The sequence below is a fragment of the Canis lupus genome, chromosome 1, assembly GCF_048164855.1.
Source record: "Canis lupus baileyi chromosome 1, mCanLup2.hap1, whole genome shotgun sequence".
Taxonomy (NCBI): Eukaryota; Metazoa; Chordata; class Mammalia; order Carnivora; family Canidae; genus Canis; species Canis lupus.
The window spans coordinates 14675076-14684280 of record NC_132838.1 but is presented as its reverse complement, the minus strand read 5'-3'; the positions used below and the strand labels follow the sequence as shown (position 1 = coordinate 14684280).

At 44.0% G+C, this 9205-nt stretch overlaps 1 long non-coding RNA gene across 2 annotated transcripts; it reads right to left on the bottom strand.

Moving 5' to 3' along the window:
• LOC140630727 (uncharacterized) lies at window positions 1-8960 on the bottom strand. Of its 2 annotated transcripts, none has more exons than XR_012028440.1 (4): window positions 8675-8960; window positions 7536-8126; window positions 4054-4137; window positions 1-214 (listed from the first exon to the last, which is right to left on the bottom strand). It is a non-coding gene; the product is annotated as an uncharacterized lncRNA (long non-coding RNA). The 2 variants fall into 2 exon arrangements; XR_012028446.1 differs by having other exon boundaries at window positions 8748-8960.
• Window positions 8961-9205: the final 245 nt, after the last annotated feature.

Genomic DNA, 9205 nt, shown 5'->3' with positions numbered 1-9205 from the left:
TTAAAGTTATTATTATTTTTACAAAATCAGCTGATGTTCATCACATTAAAAGAGCTACAGCCAAGCAAAAAAGCATTTCTAGCCATCCAGTGGCAGCCACTGTTGTTTCCAAGAGGCCAATTTTCTGCTGAGCGAGGTTACTGTTCTTTCTGGTAGAGGAGCTGAGTGAGGGCAGAGCATCCAACCAGAATGGTCCCACAGGCAGCGGGAGACGCTGGGCGGAAACACAAATACAGGTCAGGCTAAACTAACAGATCTGGGTGTCTTTGGCCCAGAAATGACAGGTGATGTCCCAAAGGGAGAAAAGGAGACAGTGGGGGGTTGGGAAACAAAAGCCCAGATCTGGGTTCTGAGTCTTGGCAAACACTGATGGGTATGGAACCCGAAGAGGGGTTTATTATGTTAAATCCAAGTTTTGGAATAGGGGTGGGGAATGGGGGCAGATGGGGCTCAAAAGAAGGCAGAAATTGTGTTAGCACCGGGTGGGAAGTAAACTACTCCTTGGCTTTGCAAACTTCTTCCAATTTTTGTTTTTTACAAATCTTAATGGGGAAGCAGCACTAGTGAAACAGGTAAGAGCTGAGTTCCTCTGGTTGGCAGACCCCGAGGGACCTCCTGGGAGCATCTTTGACCCCTGCCTATTGTGGGAACTATTGGCTTCCCTCTCTTGTTTGTTAAACTGTGAGACTGAGGTTTAGGGTTGGATATAATTTTACTCAAAAGAAATAAAAGGATCTAGCTGTGTCAGATTGGATCATCGCTCAGGCTTTGTTTAACAGAAAGGTTCTATAATTTAATGGACTCTCAAATCCCCTCCTTCAGAATCAGAGCTTAGAGGTCTCTCACCTGACTGTCTCCCCATAATCCAAGCCTGCCCCTGCTCGTCGTCCCAGAAGGACTCATTCCATGGTATCATCATCAGCTTCAAATTTGTTGACTTCCTGCCCTTTGTCTCTTGGACCCAGGCCCCCTCACTTACTCTGTCCTGGCTCTAAATTCTCTTTCATTACACCTGAGCTTTTCAAGAGCTGATGCTATGTTTGATGATTCCAAACACTACTGGGCACAAGTAAGTGATTCATGCATTAAATTGGCTTGGGGGGATCCCTGGGTGGCTCAGCGGTTTCGCGTCTGCCTTTGGCCCAGGGCGCAATCCTGGAGTCCCAGGATCGAGTCCCACGTCGGGCTCCCGGCATGGAGCCTGCTTCTCCTTCTGCCTGTGTCTCTGCCTCTCTCTCTCTATGTCTATCATAAATAAATAAATAAAAATAAATCTTTAAAAAAAACTGGCTTGGAAACAAGACGACTGGGGGAGAAAGAGCAAACGGATAAGGAAGTGAGAAAAATTATCGGTGATAAGCAAGCAGGACAGAGAAAGAGATCTACATGGCAGTAGGACATCTTGAGACACTAATTTATGTTTATCCTCACTTTGACTTTTCCTTAAGCTTATTCCCAGCAGATGGTCCTGGCAGGTAACTCCTTCAAGACAGACTCTGCTTGGAGGTGGGCTTAGAAATGGTATCTATGTGGAAAAGGGGAGAGAGAGAGCGCGCGCGCCTTAGACTGGGAAGGGCAAGGTTGTTGGGCTGCCCAAGTTGTGGTATATCAAGACTCTTTCCACTGCAATTACAGACTCCAATTTAAATAGGCTGACAGTTGAGAATTTAATGGCTCACGAAATTGTGGATCTAGCTTCAGGCATGGCTGAACTCTGTTGAACAAGAAGGACTTTTTGTCTTTGGCTCTCTCTCAAGGCCCAGCTGCTCACTGAGCTGGCTTCACTCTCAGGTTCCCTCCATAGAGGAGAATCCACTAAGTACAGAGTCTACAGTGCACCTCCCTGAAGCCCAGCAGACAGAAACTCCCATAGAGGGGCTGACTTTCAGTGCTTAGGATTGGCTGAAATCTTGGGTCAGGAGCTCAATCAATCACTTATTAGCTCCATATATTCCAGAGTAGGGAGGAGTGGTTTCCCAAAGAGAAATTGAAGTGCTGTTGTTGGAAAAAAGGGAGATATACTAGGCAGGCAAAAATACCAAATATCGAAAAAACAAAACAAAAAACAAAACAAAACAAAAACAAATATCTGCTGCCATATTCTGTAGAAGCTAACACCACCCAAGCTGTTGACAGCAAGGGGTTAGCTTAGGGAGGTTCAGAGACTCCCAACCTATGCTGAGATCCCCGTGTTCTATCTGGCACATATGGAATATGTGGGTACCCTTATGGATTAAAAATGAACCCCAACCTCTATCTCACTCCAACTCACCTTTAAGGGAGGGTTCAGGCTTGATCCTTAAGGATACCATTGTTCCCTTAATAGACAGGAGAGTAAAGGTTCCACTTCCCACCTTGCCCTCCCATAATTTTTCCACCTCCTGAAAAAAGATTCTTTCACAACCAGGGGGAGGGGAAAATCTCTAGAAGGACTTGAAATGGTCTTTTTACCAGCATGGTAAAAAGGAGGTATAAGACCTTAAAGGCAAATCGAATTTTCATTCAAGAAAATAAAACAAGCATGTCCTGCATTTTATTTGCAGAGGAAGATTTATGCCTGCCATGTTGCTTACTTACGGTGTCTGAAAATATTTTCCCCCAAAGAACTATAATTCAACAAGCATGTGCTTTATTTTCTCAAAACCAAGCATTCTCTCTTAGTCCCTTTATTAGTTTTTTTTTTTTTACCTTAGTCCCTTTAAAATAAAGCCCAAAGGTGAGGAAATCTTGAAAGACCCACTCTCTAGGTGAGTGTATTGCTAAAAAATTACAGGTTAGGGATGCCTGGGTGGCTCAGCAGTTGAGCGGCTGCCTTCAGCGCAGGACATGATCCCAGAGTCCTGGGATTGAGTCCCACATCAGGTTCCCCGCAGGGAGCCTGCTTCTCCCTCTGCCTGTGTCTCTGCCTCTCTCTGTGTGTCTCTCATGAATAAATAAATAAAATCTTTTTTAAAATTACAGGTTAAAAAAATTATAGGTTAATGACTCCAGAAATAGATCCACCCATATACAGTCAACTGATTTTTAACCGAGGTGCTAAGCCAGTCCAATAGTGAAAGGTCTTTTTTAACAAATATTGCTGAAAAGCAGATACGATAGGGAAAAAAAATGAGCCTCAACCTCCACCTCGCTCCATGAATAAAAATTAATTTGTGCTGAATTACAGACCTGAATATAATATCCAGACTATCAGCTACTGGAAGAAAATATAGGACTCTATCTTTATGATTTGTGGTAGGCAAAGACATCCCAGATAAGACCCCAAAACCATTAATCATCAAAGAGCAAAACTGATAAGTTAGACATTATTGAAACTAGAAATTTCTGCTCATCAAAAGACACTGCTAAGAAAATGAACACATGAGCCCGTGTAGGCTGGGGAAAATATTTGCAGCATAAGTATTTGACAAAGGACTTGATCCCAGCACTTACCAACCAACAGTAAAGAGATGAACAACCCAGTTTTAAAATGAGCAAGACTTGAATAGACATTTCCCAATAGAAGATGCACTAATGACCATGAAGGCAAAATTCAAGAAAGTCACACTTCCTTCTGTGTGAGAGCCTTCCAGAGGTAGCTTGCTGGTGTGGAAGACTCTGGTGGAACAAAGAAATCTGAGGCGCTGGTCTTTGAATCCTTACTACATTTGGGACAGGAGGAGGGATGAAGTCAGCCATTTGTTGGGTACGCATTCCCCTGTTCCTCAGCTACCTTTAGATGGGCTGAACATCTTCACATGGGGGTGTTCCCCACACCTGCCGTCCAAGAATGAGCAGAAGGGGACAGCCACCAGCTTCCCTCCTTGTCTGGCTCAGCCCCCCCCCTCCGCCCCGGCCCCACACCTCAATCACTTCACCTTTGGATTGGTAGCTACTCGATACATGCGTGTGTCCACATTCCTACAGACCAAAGAAAGCTGTCTCCTCATCAAGGAAGGTCTGGGGCTTGGCACCATGCTAGCCCCCATGGCATGCATCAGAGGTATACGGGCTCATAGCCACTTGCATTTTCTTCGCCCTCCCCTCCCCCTCTCCAGACAATGAATTTCTAACCTGTGCAAGGTGGGCTCCCAGGGAATGTGGTGTCAACAGCAATAAATAAGGTCCCTCCTGGGCCTTCCTCCAAGAGCTTGCTGTCTGTTGAGAGGCAGAAGGCAAGATAACAACTATTCAGCAAAGGGAGCTTATATGGGGTGGATGTCACTGGGTCGCTGCTGCTCTGACCTGGTCTTCAAGGAGAGAAGGACAATGAGTAATGCATATGGGAGAAAGGAAATCAGCCTGGCTGGAAGGAGAACTCATGTGTGGGCTGAGATGCAAAAGGGGGGAGGGGCTGGGGGAGAGAGGGAGAGAGAGAGGGAGGGAGAGGGAATGTACAAAGTAGTGAAGGGTGAGCAAGGCACCAAATGAGTGACAGAGGCATCTGGACAGGCAGTGTGCTAGCAAAATGAATCAAAAGCTGCAATAAGACCCCAGGGAACGACCACACTGCTGTTGAGTCTCCATCCAGGACTCTGCCAAAAATGTCTGACTTGCCCAGAACACGGGTTCTCTGAAGGTCAAGTATAAGCATTAACATAAAATGATTTCTTGCAGTTGTTAGAGATGCGGGGTTTTGTTCAGAGAATCTTACTCATCCAGACTGCTGGCTGGCAGGTAGTTTTTAGTAAAATATTATAGTTTTATTATTTTATTTTTTAAAAGATTTTATTTATTTATTCATGGGAGACACACACACACACACACACACAGAGAGAGAGAGAGAGAGAGAGAGGCAGAGACACAGGCAGAGGGAGAAGCAGGCTTCCTGCAGGGAGCCTGACATGGGATTCAATCCCAGCACCCCGGGATTATGACCTGAGCCAAAGGCCACTGAGCCACCCAGGTGTTCCATATTGTAGCTTTATTGTCACTCTTAGTCAACTAATTTTGTTTTTCATCTTTTAGAGATAGCACTACCTTTTTTTGTTTTGTTTTGGTTTGGTTTGGTTTGTTGGTTTGTTTGTTTTGTAGCATATTCTCCGGTTTTCAGAGTGTTTGCATGACCAGCAGTTCACTGGAGCCTTATAACATCTCTTTCTTAAAGAGGGCAGCCTAAGGGTCAGGGAGGCAGGGAGAGCCACCCACAGGTCACACGATTAGGAAGGACAGAGATTAGGACCCAGGCCTTCTGTTCTCCAAACTGGCTGAGAATAAGCCTTCAATCTGCGTGGGCCTTGGACCTGGGTCACGGTCTCCTGTTTTCCTTTGATGTTGAACTTGCTGATAATTTCTCCATGCTGAATTGTGTGTGGCAGCCACCGTGGAGGGTGCTAGTGCCCTGCTGTAAAACAGGAACAGCTCTATTTGATAAGACCAGCCATAATTTATTGCTGCTTTAACCTCTCTGTTGCTCAGGCAACTAATATCCTGAATTCAGACTCGGGCTATTTTAGTTAAGTTTAAAAATTTATGACTTTACAACTGCTCAGCCCCTCACTTTGCTCATGTCCTACGCCTATGAGTCATGCTGACCCCCTAAGAATTGCCTTGAACTCTAAATTAACTGAGTCTGGGGTGCAGGTGCATGTGAAGAGCTGGGCCCCGTGCATCCTGACTCATGCACCGAGTGGCCTGCCACCTCCTTGCTGCGCTTGCCAGCCAGAAAGGACAGAGGGACGCTCTGTGTTGACCTTTCTAGGGCCTGCCCTTTGCTGCAGGAACACAGTTTACTGCAGATTAGGCAAATTTATTTCACAATAAGTAGGCGGCACATGGTTAACTCTGTAACAGAAAAGGGCTACTGGTACCACGGGTTCACGAAGAAATAAGCACACAAACCCACTGCGTAAGGCCAACTTGGGAGCTGGTTTGGCTTCGTCTTCTCCCTCGCGGCTGGCAGGTCACACCAAGTCCTTCTGCTTTTTCACCTTCTTTATTTCACTGTCTCTTCTCTCCCAGAAGCCGTTGGCTGGACAACTGTTAACTCTTGATCTTCCCGCCTGCACCCCATTCGTTTAACCAAGCTTCATGCACACTCTGCTCTGTCCTCCATGCTGGGGACACCTCATAGCTCACAGTCCCATGGAAGAGAGGGACAGGTTCAAGTGAGCAAATCAGTGCAATGCATTGATTAGAGTAGAAGCTCCAGGGACAGGGACCATGTGGGTCGTAGTCTTCGTGCCTACTACTTGTGGAATACAGAAACGAGCAATTTTTGAGAGTTATAATGAAACCTATGTTCAAAGAGCTCTGAAAATCTTCAGAAGACAGGGCCTGAGTTGGCAGAGGAAGCACTGGGCCAAGTGGAGGATACGTGACTGCAAGGAGGCGACACTGAGCCTGCAGGCTCACTCCAAGTTTGGCCTCCTCGAAGGCCCTTTCTGACTGTTCCAGTGCCTGGGGACTCTCCTCTTCCTAACTGGGCACTTTAGAACATTATGGCACTTCAAATTCATAATGGCATTGTTTTCTTTTTTTACATGGATGTGTCATGTGTCCCTAATTAGACTACAGTCTCTTTGAGGGACTACAATTTATTTCCTATACGCACAGACCAGGAATTCGTAGATTCTTAATTGGATGTATTCTGCATGGGAGATGCCTGGCTGTACAATTATTTACTCATAAATCAAAAGGAATGCTTCTCTTTAAATATCAGTTTCTCTGGGACCTGAAATTGTCAATTTATAAACTTTTAATTACTTGCTAGAGTCTAAGATGGGGTCAGAAGGAAATTTTAAAGTGCCAAGTATAATGATCAATCATGGTTCGATTAGAAATGCAGAGTATCTCTGAGTACATTATTTGATGTATCCAACATTCTGATTTCAAAAATACATCGCCCCATCAAAAAAACAATTTTAGATAGTTTTAATACTAGTAAGTAATGTATCACAGAGATCTAACAAGTATAAATATAGGAACAGACTCCATGTAGCTGAAATAGAAATCACTTTTGAGAATTTAACTCTCAGAGGACTTTGCTCTACGTATTTGTGGGTGCTCGTATATATTTTTTAATGGTTCCAAAATAATTTGCTTTTGTTTCATTCTGGAATGTAATTACTAAAATGCTCAAATGACTTCAATATGTGGTATTTAAAATCCAGTGTAAAGGGATTTAAAAAATTAGTCAGAACTCAAAAGATAAGATTTGAATCTTAAACCTCAAATAGTTGTCGCGTATCTGTTTATAAAAGAAGAGATTTTCCTTCCACTCCCCCCCCCCCCTTTATTCATCTCAAGTAGAAGTCTATTATAGCAAAAATGCAACAGTGGCATCCTGTGGCTTGGCCTGTGAATGACAAGTGTGTGTCCCAGTTGCGGCCTTGGGAGACTTGGAATCGAGGTGCTAAGAGAGGTACAGATTCGGTTCAAGGAACATGGTGTTGCTGAAGAAAAAAACAACCATTTGTTATTTTTAGAGACCTAAAATCATTATAAATGAATCTTCATGGTCTTTTATGTTCATTTCATGAGGATGCAGTGCTTGTATAATTTAAAATGGAGTTGAAAATAAAGCTACAGAAATTATTTTTTTTTAAAAAGCTTACTTTTGGAGGAATCCAACATGGGGTTTCCCTCTTGTAGCTTTTATACAGAGTATCCTATTATTTCTCGCACGATGGTATCACAGCATCCCGTGATGGTATCACAGCATCCACAGCATCCTCTGTATAGACTGAATGGCGAGTTTGTCTTTCTCACATTTCATAAAAGAAAAAGAGGGGGCACATTTAACAAATGGTAATTCCTAAGGAAGTGTGGGAAACAGAGTAAAAAATCCAGACTGACCATTCACAACTGCCAACCTTTTTTTTCCCCCAAGAAACAAAATGCACGTAAGTCTTTGGTGTTCCTTGACTGACACCCTCAGTGGCCTTTCTCTCAACATCCAAACATCACTGTCATAGCTTACTGTAAGAACTTTCAGCTTCTTACCTGTTTCATTTTTTTTTTTTTGCACATTTTATTTAAATTTTATGTAGGGATCCCTGGGTGGCACAGGGGTTTGGCGCCTGCCTTCGGCCCAAGGCGCGATCCTGGAGACCCGGGATCGAATCCCACGTTGGGCTCCTGGTGCATGGAGCCTGCTTCTCCCTCTGCCTGTGTCTCTGCCTCTCTCTCTCTCTCTCTCTGTGTGACTATCGTAGATAAATAAAACAAATAAAATAAAATAAAATAAAATAAAAATAAACAAAAAATAAAATTTTATGTAAACAGAATTACGGTGTTCATATTCTGTAAGTTTTTTCACTCAAGATCCAATGGAACTCTCATAAATGCTTTTATTGAGTGAAAAAATTCATAGAATATGAATACCAGGGGCACTTAGGTGGCTCAGTCAATTAAGCATCAGTTTCCTGACATCAGTTCAGATGTCGGTCTCATCAGTGGCATGAGTTCAAGCTCCCCATTGGGCTCCATGCATACATGAATACAATTTTATTTATGTATTTTTTTTAAGAAAAAAACATAAAGGCATTTGGATTTCCACTTTTGGAAATCTCCTGTTCTCATCCTCCCACCCTCATTGGGGGTGTTTCTATTCCCTTATTTATTTAGGTTCTTTCCCCCATTAAATATAAATTCCCTAAAATAAATGTATATTTATCCATTCTTTGGTTATTGATCCTGCAAAATCTCTTCTCCAAGGCTTTTTTTTGTTTTGTTTTGTTTTTTTAGTTAATACCATGTCTCATTTTGATTATGGCATATTTTGTAACAAAGATGATTTCGGGTCCAAGGAGTTGTAGGTCAGTTACTGTTTAGTTGTAAGCAGTGGGATCCAGTCCGACTAGTTTAAGCAGAAGAGAAATTAATGAGCAACAGTAAGGAGCTTACGCGCTTTGGGAACCATGGCCTCCACTTCAATGAAAGGAAGTCCCAGCACCAACTCGCTCTTCCAGGAATCTGCCATCACCTCCAGGACCACATCACCTGGGCCCCTCCGCGCTCCAGAGATGCTGTGGAGGCGCCTCACTTCCGCCGGAAGTGCCTCACTTCCGCCGGAGCCCTCCTGGGGCGTCTGATTGGCCGGCCTGGGTCACATGCTACGCCCTGGCCGTGAAGCAGTCTGGGTAAAAAGCGCTTACCTGCAGGAAGCACGCCTGTGGGTGCGGGCAGCCAGCGCGAGGTGGCCTGGGGAGCCGGAAGGTGTTGGTGGGTTCGCAGATGGCATATTCACTCTTAAGTTGTAAAGACACTGTCCTGCGCGTTCCAG